General features: G+C 43.8%; 1 protein-coding gene across 5 annotated transcripts in view; it reads right to left on the minus strand.

Moving 5' to 3' along the window:
* The window catches only part of LOC148480751 (beta-1,3-galactosyltransferase 2-like), a 60,589-nt gene extending 51,975 nt beyond the window's left edge, over positions 1-8,614 (minus strand). For 2 of the 5 annotated variants that reach the window (XM_088453888.1, XM_088453889.1), the window contains exon 1: positions 7,819-7,938. The gene's annotated coding sequence lies outside the window, so the exon portion shown is untranslated. Of the gene's footprint in view, positions 1-7,818; positions 7,939-8,029; positions 8,115-8,542 lie in introns of those variants that run through there. The other 3 variants (XM_088453894.1, XM_088453893.1, XM_088453890.1) reach the window with 3 other exon arrangements.
* Positions 8,615-14,067: the final 5,453 nt, after the last annotated feature.

Genomic DNA, 14,067 nt, shown 5'->3' on the forward strand with positions numbered 1-14,067 from the left:
GTGGTGCCCATATGCAATGCCCCTTAAAGTAGTGGCCCCCCATGCTGTGCCCCCAGTAGTAGTGCCCATAAGCAATGCCTCTTGTAGTGGTGCCCATATATGCAGTGCCCCTGTATAGGCACCCCTTATAGTATTGCCCTCCCTGTAGTTCTGTTCCCCCCCTATAGTTCTGTTTCCCCCCCTTGTAGTTCTGTTTCCCCCCCTTGTAGCTCTGCCCCTGTAGTTCTGTTTCCCCTCCTGTAGTTCTGTTTCTCCCCCTTGTAGCTCTGCCCCTGTAGTTCTGTTTCTCCCCACTTTAGTTCTGTCCCCCCCCCTCCCAGCACTTACCTCATCCATCGAGGCTGTTGTCCGGGCTGTCATTGCCACTGCCGCCCTGACTGGATCTAACTAGATCCAGCAGGTGTGGCTGCGTAGGGTGACATCATGCACTGCATCACTGGGAATGCTGGCCTCTGAAGCGATCAGAGGCTTCCTTAGCCTCCGATCACTTCAGGAGGCCAGCGTTCACAGGGCAATTTTGACACCCGGCAGACTGTCAGCTTAGACAGCTGCCAGGTACACAGCGTGCGGCACCTACAGACAAATTCGGCACCTGGAGCTTGCGCTCCATTGGAACCACCCTTCCTACACCCCTGGCCATCCGCATTGATTTATGCAAGGGCATAGACTTATGGTGGGTAGACACCTGGCTGACATCTAAAAATTGGTAAGTGTTTAGACACTTACCAATCATCTGCCTGATTTGTGTGCACTAACGTCACAACTGGGCAGGCATTTCAATTTCCCTGGCTGTGGATTGACAGCCAGGCCACTTACAGCCAATTAGCAGTTGGTTACTATAGTAGCAGCTGTTAAATGGTTAGCAGCCCCCCAAGTGCAGGAAACCTCGTGGGTCCTGTTACTTGCGGAAAAGAGCTGTGTATGTATACACATGCAGCTTTTCTGTGTTCGGTTGGATTGGGATTGCATTTTTTTTATTTTTAATGGCTACTGGTGAAGAGGACCGACCTGCGGCAAGGGTCAGGTGAGTCTGTTATTTTTTTTTAGCCATATAGCAGGATTCTACTAGAGAAGAGGACCTATCAGCACCGGGGACAAGATGAGTACAGTGTGTGTATGTATATACCGTTTATTTTAAAAACAATTTCTACAGTATGAGTACTATTTTAATATTTCCTTTACAGGAGGACTATAGGTACCAGCGCCCCCCTAATGCCCCACATGCTGGTACTTGTGGCTCTCCAAGTACTGGCATGTGAGGAGGCTTGCTGGGACCTATAGTGCCCATGTAAAGGACAATATTAATTAAAATCTAACTTTAAAAAAAACTATCAATCCCAAACCCACAGCCCAGGGGTGTGGTGGATAGCCCTGGGCTTCAGCCCTGGCCTGGGGTTAGCTGGAGAGGGGGGACCTCTTTATTGGGTGATTCCCCACATCCCAGGTATCCCTGTCCTGTAATGACTAGTTAGGAGGGGGGATTAATGCTTTGGCCATGGGACCCCATCCAGAGCCAGCCCTAGGCATAGACAAATTAGGTAAATGCCTGGGGGCATGCATTCCAAGCCTAGAGCCAACTCAGCTTGACAGCCAGCAATGATGGGACCGGGACAGGTGGACGCACCTCTGCTCTTGCTGTCCTAACGCGATTGGATCTCTTAGCTCAGCTCTGATCAGGCGGCAGCTCTTACAGCTGGCAGAAGCGGCACTGGGGAGCAGAGACTGTGGGGGCACCGGGCAGTAACAAAAATTGACACTGAAGGAGGGCTGCTGGGCATGCCCAGCCACAACAGCTCCCCCTCCCATGGACCTTTGCAGAGTCCAGTAGCCTGGGCCTGCCTGCAGGGAGCCAAAGGGGGTTGGGTACGCCAATGCTCTTGCTGGCACAGGGCACTGAAATTTCTAGTTACAGCTCTGTGGATGAGGATTACAAACGGGTGAGGGGTTGATGGATGTTGCTGGCTGCTGCTGTGATCTGTACTGCTGTGCTTGGAGAGGGGTGCTGGGTCAGAGGCGGAACTAGCGATGGTGCTAGGGGGCACCACCCAAAATGTTGCCTAGGGCTTTAAACTGGTTAGGGCCGGCTCTGACCCCATCCAGTGTGTCCCCTGGCTGTGGCAGTACCCCCTGCAAGTTACTGGTGCTGGTTCTAAAAATAAAGGGGATACCTATGTAATTGTTGCCCCATATTTTTAGAACCAGGGCCAGCTCCAAGAACTCCATGCTGGTTCATTAATTATGGTGGACCCCTACCAGAGGTCAGGTGAGGCAGAGCCTTTCCTGTCATACTTCAGTATACTCCAGAGTTTTGACTATAAAAATTATAAGTTAAATTGAAAGACAATATTATAAATATCTTCTTTGTATTATTCTAATCACTTTTATAGTCAAGGAGAGGAGGAGGAGGTGTGATGTGTGGTCTTTAAGTTAAAACACCGCACACTACACCTCCTCCTTTGCCGTGCAGTGCAGGGGCTGTGCAGCCCTTTTGTAAAGCACAGCCCCCGACCATCAGCAGCCGTTGCTACAGTGGCAAGTCTCTGTGCTGGCTTCGCGCTGTGCACGCAGGTAAGAGCGAGAGAGGGGACTGAGGAGTGCGGCAGAACAATTTTATGTTGCCCCTCCATCATGAAATCATTCCGACACCCCTGGAGCCTAGCATTATAGGACTGTTAAAGTTAGTGTCAGCACAGAAGGTATAACTGGTCAAATACGATCTTACCCAAACATGAAATATGGGCTGCAAATGGCAAATAAGGGATGACCAAACAAAAAAATGCTAAACAATAATCAAATGATTTATTAGTTAGATTAATGGCATTATATTAAAACTTACTACAGGTTGATATCACAAGAAATTAAATTGCAGATGCACTATGCTATCATTACAGTTTAAATTTAAATGCATTTTGTAATTTAATATAATTTCAGAGGTAGTTAGCAGATCAGTGGCCAATTATACGGGCCTGCCCACCAGCGTCCAAGTCACCTCGTCGAGCAGGTCCCTAACACTCGGGTTCACATCTGGAAAAAGACAGCCCAGCATGAAAGGACCTATTAGGGTGTGCAGTCTAGAGCCCCCCCCCCAAAAATTTTTTTTCCAAAATACAGACTTTATTTTTAGCATGACTGAGATAGTGACACCTTTGCTTTCTGATGGTTCAATGTACACAAACTTTATTTAAGACACAAAATTATTAAATATATTGTATATGTGGTACCCCCAAGTTTGTTCCCAAATAGGTGTCCCCCAATTTTTTTTTATATAGAGAGATATCAGCCCCATTCACATAGTACAGTGAACTTTGACTGACCCTGCTCTCCCTGAACCCCACTGAGCATGTGCAAACAGGGAGGTAGAAAGTGCCCCTTGGTCAGCGATCCATTTAAGAGGGAAAATCCTGCCCCATTGATTGGTAGCCTGGGTGTCCAGGCAGAGATCCCTGTAGGCGGCCTGTTGCTGGGGTCCCCCTGTCCACTCATAGATCCCAGACTGACAGGGAGGAGAGTGAGAAAGAGTTTATAAAATACCCTCCCCAGGGCTGTCAGTGCTGAGTCTCGGAGGAATTTCTGAAAAAAAGGATTGTCTGTGAGGCGTTTCTGTATAGTGTCCCTGGATCTGTACAAATAGGGGTGCAGTAACCCCTCTCATTTACCCTGGATTCCAAATACTGCATCTGGCGCTGTCTGTAAGGAATTTCAGTGGAGTATCCTTGGAGCTGTAAAAATAAGAATGTTATAACTCTTATGTTTGCCCTAGATTACAATTACCAGACTTTACATTAACCCGGAAGGCTATCTATCCAATCTGCGAGGAGAGGTGCTCTGATGCTGGATGTGAGTCCCTGGAGGAAGCTTGCCCTGGGACTTGCATAGAGGACCCTGCTTTGGAAGAAGCCCCCTCTGAATAAAGGACTGCCTTCCTAAGTGCCTGTTATCAGGAGGTGCCGCATGTGGAAGTCTGCACATGCTGGGAGAGAAGAGGAGCTGGCCGGGAAGGAGGTCTCATCGCTCCATCGTTGCGGATGAAGCCCCAGTTGAGGAAAAGGTCCCGCCAGTGATGAAAACACTGCTGGCACCCGCATGGGCAGAAGAAAAGACAGTCCCAGAGGAAGAGTGCTTCAGGACCCCTCCCGCTGCTGTGTTTGTTTGCTGGACAGAGCCCCTGTGGAAAGGGATTTTGCACCCGTTGCCCTTTGTAAAATACCTGCCAGAGGTCTGCAGCTGGGAGCTCCGGTGTGGTGCCTAGCATCCCGGAGTTTCCCTGGACATCGTGGGGGGGCTGAGCAGCCACAGCCAGGGGTAAGAACACCAGACCTCCCTCTGCTAAGCTCTTGCCTCCTTTCTTCCCCTGAGTGCAGCTCTTGCCTTTAGTTAGTATCACCCAGCTGGGACACCCCCTCACCCTCTTCCCATAGTGCCTTTTAGTGGGTTCCTTCTCCCCTCCTAGGAGCTGCGGCCGTGCACTTGTACCCAGTACCTACTCTTAGGCCCACACAGGGGGTTTATCAGTTTATACTAGCCTGCCATATAAACTCTCATTGACAGTGTCTTTAAATTAGGTAACGTGTTGAAATAGGGGGGGGAAGTGAAAGATAGGTCACCTCTTCTGTCCCCCAAGACTTGTATTGGTGGATTTTTCTCTCCTGTGAACCACTGGCTCATGTCCAGGAGGGGACGTGATTTATGGGTGTCGGCTCATGTCCAATGCCACTGTGGGTGATGTATAAAGTATTTTAGGTCTTTCTTTAAACTAAATGTAATGCCATGTGATATGTATTTGGCTCTGTTTACTGTTTGACTCGTGTGTTAGCTAAAGTGGTTGATAGTAGCCCTCCGTGGCCCTTTATCTGTTATAACACTCTGTAAAGCTGTTCACTGCTTGCTGTGTTATTGTTGTCAATGCTGATTATTATTTTGCTTGCCATGAAATGTTTGATCACTTGCTGGTATTGGTGTTAATGTAAAGTGACTTTTATACACTGCTTGTTGCGGGTATCCATTTTAAAGTACATTCATGCTGATGTAATGTATACTACCTTTGCTGTCATCTCTTCGCACAAGGTGCATGTCAGCTGTGATTTTCCACCCTTGTTAATTTCTATGGTGTAATGTATACTAATTGTTTATTTAGCCCTGTGTAACCCCGGCTGGCAATTCTGGTGGTAGTAATTTGCGGCATAGGCAGTTAGGAAGACTGTTGTCCTTATTTTCTCAAGGCTCAAAGACTGTGTTACATTATTGCAAGTTGCTGGTGAACTACTGCTATCAGCATAGCCTCAATGATGTCCTTATTTTTCTCAAGGCTCAAAGATTGTTTAAATTATTGCAAATTGCCGGTGAACTACTGTTATCAGCACAAACTGTATTTCAAAGCTATAGGCTGCTGATACAAGCCTAACCTACATGTGTTTTTCGATGTTTTTCTCAGCAAAAGGAAGCGTAGCACAGACTGTATTTTAAAGCTATAAGCTGCCGGTGCATTATTGATACAAGCTCGACCAGCAGGTTTCATGTTTAGGTCTCGCATTTGTTTTAGGTAAAGTAAAGTTCTGCAGGAATTGTGGTTCTTGTTGGTTTCACATGCTTGCCAGCTGGGGTCACCGGTAGAGGACGGGGAGGTAATAAATACCTTGACATTGAAAAGTGTAATTCATGTCATCTAATCTGTGAATGGTAAACATTTCCTGTATCAATTGTTATTCTTTGATTGGCAGCAATAAAATTGCGTTGCACCTTTCCCTCCTGACTGGTCATTGTGTCTGCAAAAGGGGAATACAGGCTTGCCTCTCTGTCACGGTGTGTCCTATCTTAGCTACGGGGAAATAGTCTACCAAAGCATTCCGAACACCTGAACCTGGTGCTAGTAGTGCACCAGTCGGTACATCACATATAGAATAATATTCAGGCTTTGTGTATAAGGTGTATGTGAAACAAATGAATTTCATGTATGTACACAAACATATTAAACATATTGTATAAAATTACCTTCATATACAAGTTGTATATGAAACATAAATGCATTCTGTGTTTAGGCTTGGGTCCCATTCCAAACATCTCTCATTATGGTATGCAAATATTCCAAAATACGGAATATTCCGATAACCAAAATAATTCTGGTCTCAAGCATTTTGGATTTGGGAGACTCAACTTGTATTGTAATGGATAAATGAAATTTAAAAATAACAAAACTGTTTTCACTATTTTAAAACAATAATGGTTAAAGAATCAGGCTTAAAAAAGAAAGCATAAAAGGATAATTAAATTCTCACTTAAAAGTGCAATGCATTTCACAGCACCTGGCCACTTCCCAAGGCACCGTTGTTCTTCTTAGGACACAGATATTGGGTACCCGTTGCCGCCGCCCCTACATTCATTTTTATATTTAAATTTCCCTGCCCAGTTGAGATGCCCGTTACCAGCGGTCCCTGCAGCAGGTGTATGGACAGCCAAACGTGCCGATATATCTGCAAGATATCTGCATGAGCTTTGCTGCAGGGCAGATGCAATAGGTTTGTGAATGACATCATTTACAAATGCAGAACTTTTCACCGACTGATGGAAGGATGTTTCTTTCAAAGTATGGGGTAGAAACACCTATACACTTAGCTTTATGAAGCAGTACAACAATTAGATTTCAGAGATAAATAAATAAGATGCACATTAAGGGTAGACAGTGGGAATTTTAGGTGTGTTTCTGTGCAATCAGATATATTGTAATTTCTTAAGGGCCCCACACGTCAGCAATTGATTGCAGCAATCATGCAATTTGCAAACGATTGTGTATAAATTTTTTTCCTTTTTTCAATCGATTGCAAATTGCACGATTGCTGCAATCAATTGCTGATGTATGGGGGCCTTTACCCGCAAAATAAATTGATTTCCAGAAAAGCTGTAAACTAAAGCTGGTTACACATCATGCGATGATGCAACCCAGCGATGATGCGATGCCAGTCGCACGTTCATTGCATCATCCCAACTCCTGTTCAGAACAGTAGATGGGACGATGCGGTGAATGACGGATTGGACGAAGACACCATATGACATGTATGATATATCATCCCAATCTGCATCGGAACGATAGATCGTATACTATACCGTATAGTGGGTAGTGTAGCTAGCTTAAGAGAGATCTGGTTTTATCTTAAGCCTTAAATGGGATGCATCTTGCATTTTCCACTTGCATTTTGGCAGAAAAGAGCATTTGCAGGAAGACTTTGCTCAGTCTAAAAGCAAGCATCAAATAAACCAAATATGTAATGGAGACTCAATATGCCCTTTCACGTTCACAATTAATTTACATTAAACCAAACAAAATTTTAGGAGAAAAATATTAGAGGTAATGATTAGGATGTTTAAAACAATTGCAAACAAAAGAAAAACAATATTGGCCCTATGAGATGGGGGTTTATATTTTTGCAATGATTCTCAATATTTTTAAAAGAGCAATGTAATTTTTTTTGTTTTTTATTAGCAGAAAATGTATTATTTTCGTAGATTAGTTTCAGATGCTATTAAATAGAACAGTTAGATAATTAGGTGTTTATAATAAACAACACTCATATTTTTAGATTTTGTACAAAGGGTTTACAAAACATGTTTCATAATTTTTTTAAAAGTATGATAGTTCATAGGTTAGGAAACATCATACACTTTGCATTTGTATGTGGATATATTACATACATATCGGTATATCTCTGTATCATTAGAATTCATTAACTACTACTGTTTGAATATATGCTTAGTGATTCAGGATATCTTTAATTAAAAAAAAAAAAAAAAAACTATGTTCTACTAAATTAATTAATGTTTACTTACCAGGATTACTGAGAACTCTACACAGAAGCTGGTTATATGTAATGTGTAGCCAAGAGGCATGAGAGTTATATGTACTGTATAGCCAAGAGGAATGAGATAAAGGAGCAGCCCAGTGGAGCTACACCACTCACAGTTGTTTAACCCTTTTTTACATTTCAAGAAAACTTTTAATTGTTAAAAGGGACTGCAGCTGCACATTTATATAACATACCTCCCAACATGACCCTCTCCAGGAGGGACAAAATGCTCTGTTCCTGGACTTCCCACTTCATTTATGAATGCAGTCACTAGGTAATTGATAAGAAAGGTGTTTCACCACAGGTGATGGCAATCATAAATTACCAGGGAAGTCCAGGAGCAGAGAATGTTGTCCCTCCTGGAGAGGGTCATGTTGGGAGGTATGTTATAACAAGAATATATGCTGTGGTAAAATAGCTGGTGTTTCAGAACTGTTATAGAACAAATGTAAAGAACAATCTTGGGGTTATTGAGAAAAGATAAAGGCAGAGTTTATAAAATGTATGTTTTTATTACTGTTCCCTTTGGTTTTACCTGCTGGTACAGGAATTTATAATTTACTAATTAATTGAGCCTGTTATTTGATTTGTTTGTTATAAACTGCATATTGCCATGTTAACATCAGTGCAAGACTTACATGAGAACACATTATTCTGTATTATTACATAAAACACAAATGACATTTATTTCTGCTCACTTCATTTACCTCTGTGTGTAAAGCTAGCCACACACTAGACCAGGGGTCTTCAACCTTGGCCCTCCAGCTGCTGTGGAACTACACATCCCAGCATGCACTGCCATAGTTTTAGCATGCTGTTATATCAAAAAGGTGGCAGTGCATGCTGGGATGTGTAGTTCCACGGCAGCTGGAGGGCCAAGGTTGAAGACCCCTGCACTAGACCAACTTACATCCAACCAGCCAACTAGTTGATTGGTTGGAATGAAAATCTGGTAACGTATGGGAGTAAATGATGATCAGCAATTTGCTCCTAAATGCCTGAAAACAGATGAAAATGGTCGTCAGACAAGTTTGTTAAATGTTTGATCTAAACTATTTGTTCATACAACAGTTTTGGTCCATTTTTCAGCGTCTGGGAGCAAGTTGCTGATTGTATTCCTTACCAGATTTTCATTCCAACCAATCTACTAGTTGGCTGGTTGGACAGATAATCTTTAGATGTGTGGCCAGCTTAAGCCTGATGCCTACATGGTATACAGGCTGCAGGTCATTTAAAAAGTCCACATGGCAGACCAACTTGGATTTGCACCAGTGAATCTCTGGATGGCCTGCCTAGAGCCCTTCAAGCAACACATCTACCTACTTTCAGCTCTCAGAGATATTTCAGCAAACTATGCGGCTTATGCAGGGTTCTAGGCAATACAAAACAATAGGAGCAAATTTCCATGTTGGCAAAATTACTTTTCACAGCAGGGAGGAGATTGTCATAAAGCTCTTTAATTTGGGACACATGAATTATGCAGGTTCTATGGCTGATTAAAAACAAGGTGAAAGGGAGACGTGATGACAACCAGCCACAGAATTTGTGTTATTCATGTGTCCAAAATTAAAGGGATGATATAACAAGCCTATTTATAATGTATAGAGAGATTAATGGTGCATACACAAGGTCTGATTTTTCTTCAGATCTGAACGATAACGATTTTAAAAATCGTTCAATTGTTCATATCTGAAAGAAAAATCTGACATGTGGGCAACAATGAACGATGAACGATGAGCGTTCCGGTTTGTCAGATAACAAAATCTGACTTCTTATGTGTTTGCAGTCAGTTTTGTACGATTTCCATTAATTTTAATACAGGCTGAAATCGTTCAATCGCTTGCAGATCGTTCAATCATCCAGTCGTGCAATCATTCATCTGACATATCTGACCGTGTGTATGCACCTTTAGAATTTGGATAGGTGTGTCTTAACAAATTACAGTGTACAACAGTGGTGTCAAACTCTGGCCCTCCAGCTGCTGTGGAACTACACATCCCAGCATGCAGTGCCACAGTTTTGCTATTAGGGCATGCTAAGACTGTGGCAGGGCATGCTGGGATATGTAGTCCCACAAAAGCTGAAGGGCCTGAGTTTGACACAACTGGTGTACAACTAAAGCTGTCAAGCATTGGCTAATGCGAAAACAGTAAGCATTTTACCTGCATACAAAAATAAATAAATGCTTTTGAACCCCTTGCATTGCAACATTGTTTATCCAGAATCAGAGTTGAGCCTTTTTTTGTTGCTCAGCTCCTGAATACCAACTGTGCTTCAGTTTGGGCTACCACATTTTCAATTTTAGATTCACAGATGGAGGCGTGGACAAAACTACAGTAGGGTTGCAACCATTTTATTTCTCAGATTTCAGCTCATCAATGCTCCATTTTATGCCATTTGCCCAACAGGCACTTTATATCCCTCAGAACCTCTTCATGCCCCCCCCCATTATAATGCATCATAGCCCCTCATACCCCTTTGCATGCCTCAGAGTCCCCTCAAGCACCTTTATATGGGGTGGCAACATTCCTTTGGTCACCTTGAAAATCGACTGCTGGCAGCTATCGGCACAACACCAAAGTGGTAAAGAAAATAGATGTATGGAAAAATATGTGTGCAGGGACCATAGAAAACAGAAGAGAGGTCTGAAAGGTTTCTTATTTCATCTATACCCTGCACTACATCACTGCTTTTTAACCTTAACCACTATGGGGCATATTCAATTTAAAGCGAAAAGTCAGTTGCCAGATTTTTCGCCGTCATCGGAGGTTTTCAGGTCGAAACTTATCACGCTCATCCTCGTTATTCCCCGTATTCAATTTCAAATTGGTGAAAACGCGACCTGGCGAAAAGGATTTCAGTGACAAGTCTTGTAATTTTTGGGGAAATCAGCCTGACACCCCCAAAAGATGCTCTGACATGGGGGTTCACTATGTGCAGGGCAGCCAAGAGCCAAGGCGGGCCCCGGTAATAGGGGGCATGGCCTAATCTCGGGAGGCATGGCCATGCCCCCTTGCCAAAAAATAAATAAATAAAGATTTGCAGCGCCGCTTCGCGGCACTGCGCGCCGGGGAGGGGGGCGCTCTGAGCCCCCTCAGCCCGACGCAAAGCCAGGGGGGGCGCAATCAGTGTGATCGCTCCCCCGCACAGGCATAGGAGACTGCTGTGGCTGCTGCTCAGCAGCCACGAGCAGTCTCCAACTGCAGCTCAGCAGCCACGAGCAGTCTCCAACTGCAGCTCAGCACACGCTGTGTGCTGGGCTGCTGTGAGGGAGGGGGGGGCGGCGTCGGACGGGTAATCTGTACCCGCTCCCCCCCTCGGCACCCCTGACTATGTGTACCACCGAATAGCCCTGCAAAAGGTATTTGGGGTCTTTGAATGGTCTCAATAGGTGCTATTTAGTGTCTTTGGGACAGTGGTGAAGAATAGCATTTAGCCACTTTTTTGGGGGAAAATAAGTAGTCCCTTCAAATTTGGGGCACCTGAAAATGGGTGCAAGCATATTTTTAAGTGACTAAAGTGAACTTGTAAAAATCGAGAAAAATCCACCTGTCGCAAGGACCTGCAATCAAAAAAACACATGGGGCATACTTGGCGACCCCCCCTGAGTCTATTTCCCTAGTTTAAAAGTTTGTCCTTTAACTTTTTTTTGCCCCCAAAATGAAAGTACCTTTTTTTTTCAATTTTTTTTGACACAGAATAACTTTGGGGGACTGTCCAAGGGGTGCAGGGTGGTTTTTGGAAGTCTGTACCCCAAAACCCCAATTCTGCACTTTTTTATGCCACCTATTCAAAGGTGATACTTTATCGCAGTATCTGATACATTTACTTTTCGCACCGGCGAAAAGTCACACAAATTGAATATGGGGATAACTCAAATCAGCGAAAATTATGTTTTCGGCGCAAAATTGAATATGCTCCATACACTGCACTACATATTCACTACATATTCATACTACTTCTCTGCACTACCTTGCTGACACCTCTATTCCCTGCTGAACTACATCACTGACTCCTCTTACATCCTGCCCTAGATTGCACTTCAACACTGACATCTCTATACCTTGCAATACATCAAAGAACCTCTACACCAGGTCTGGCCAACCTGTGGTTCTCCAGATGTTGTGATACTACAAGTCCCAGCATGCCCTCTCACTGATCAGCTGGTAAAGCATGTTGGGACTTGCAGTTTCACAACAGCTGGAGAGCCACATGTTGGCCAGGCCTGCTCTATACTCTGCATTTCCTAACGACGTTACATATCTATATTACTTCACTAACTCCTATATAAAGTACACAGCACAACTTTTCAACCCTACAATGCTGTACAACATTTCACATTTAGAACTAGAAATGAAGAGCATTCCATAGGGTGCACTAGGATTGCTTAAAATAATATATCCTTATTAGTGTGCATTAAAAAGATATCTCCTTTTGATAAGGTGAAAATATATTAGTGTGCATTAAAAAGATATCTCCTTTTGATAAGGTGGAATTGGACATGGAAATATAGGAGGACAGGATCAGGAGAACAATAACATTGATACAGTAAGACTGGTGCGGGATTGTGTCTTTTTGGGGGTTTGAATGCTGCACAACATCCCCACACTACATTTCTTCACTATCACATTTATTAAACAATATTTGTGGGGTACTGAGAGCCTGCAGTAGATATCTCTGATATCTCCCTCCATTTCTGACAACAGAGTAGCCCCTATAGGTTTCTATGTTGTATACTTTGCTTTTAGATTTACCAAGCTCTGGAATGCAAAACACTCTGAAGATTGACCCCATCTGCTAACGCCTCAGCTGACAATGTGTATGCACATAAGTCATGGAAGGCCAAAACCAGGAAGTAGAACGATAGCATAAGCTACCACTCTGCTTCCAGCACTTTGGCACTACAGGATCTTATCGGAGCCCATCTCACATCAATAGGATACTACTAAATGCCTGGATTTAGGCCTTAAGACTTCTATATGCTGCACTACAGCATTGACCCTTCTAAATAAACCAGAACATCCCTGTATCCTTTTAGGGGACAACTTTGACTGTGGAAAGTACCAAGTCCAGTAAAGGAGGGTCAGCAAAAGGCGCAATCATGAACCCCAGCTGAACTTCCTTCATCACTTTTCCAGAACAACCTGGTGTATATCAATCACGAAGCCTTAATTAGGAGCCCCAGCATCTGCAGACTTAGCAATCTAGGAAGGTCCTGCTGTCTTGGAACATTCCTTGGCCTGGTGAGAAGCTCCATATCACATGCAGAGGTGTCAAAAACGACACCTGGACCTGGACGTACAATTGCCATTGTTATAGACATAACAACAGCCTCTATTCCTGGATGCCCTGGGGGCTGAAAAAGTAGGCTGCAATGACTAAGGGAAATGCCATCACATACTGTAGAGTCAACTCTAACCAAATCTGAACAACCTTTTGACTTAGAGCCAGTGTATGTATGCACTCATCATAACTCCTCCAAACTGCATCACTGGATGACCGATAGAGATTATGAATAAGATGCAGGTAACGCACCACATTTATAGCCTCTGCTGACCTTATCTCAAGGCAACAGGTGGTGAAAACATAAAATCCATGCAGCCAATTTAAATATGAACTGTAAACATCTTTACTCACACCATCCTTTTTCTTGCTTGCCACCAAAGATTTCTGCTCTTTGGAGGTTAGGGAAAACACGTCCACATATTTTCCCCTATTAATGCGCTCGTGCATCCACAGAGACAAACCTTGCAGAACTAAAATATTAGCACAGGTCACATCCTCACCTAGGATAATCAACTCGCTTTCACTGCTACTATCTCGTTGGCAGTGACTATAGTAATGCAAATGCTTGCAATAGTGCCCCCTCCTTACATGCTTTGGCTTATGCCATTGTGTGACTCCTGAACTACTACTCAAGGATGACATGAAGGCAAGCACCTCACACATCACCCAATCGATCATCTGATGAGGAGTCAGATACAGGCCAAGCTAAAGCAGCAGCAACCATCTCTTCAGCATCAACATTCAACACAGCACCCTGGTCACTGGCCCCTGAAAGATTAAAAGGAGATGCAGGGGACATCTGGGGCCTGATACTGGCTGTGTGCTATGAGGACATGGAGACATAGACAGCAGAGGAAGTGGAAGAGAAAGGAGACTAGGAAGACACCGCAGGGGTGCCACACAATGAACTAAGCTGCACAACTATAGGTGAAATAGATACTCCCAG

The sequence above is a fragment of the Taudactylus pleione genome, unplaced genomic scaffold (assembly GCF_031769625.1).
Source record: "Taudactylus pleione unplaced genomic scaffold, aTauple2 ptg000602l, whole genome shotgun sequence".
NCBI lineage: Eukaryota > Metazoa > Chordata > Amphibia > Anura > Myobatrachidae > Taudactylus > Taudactylus pleione.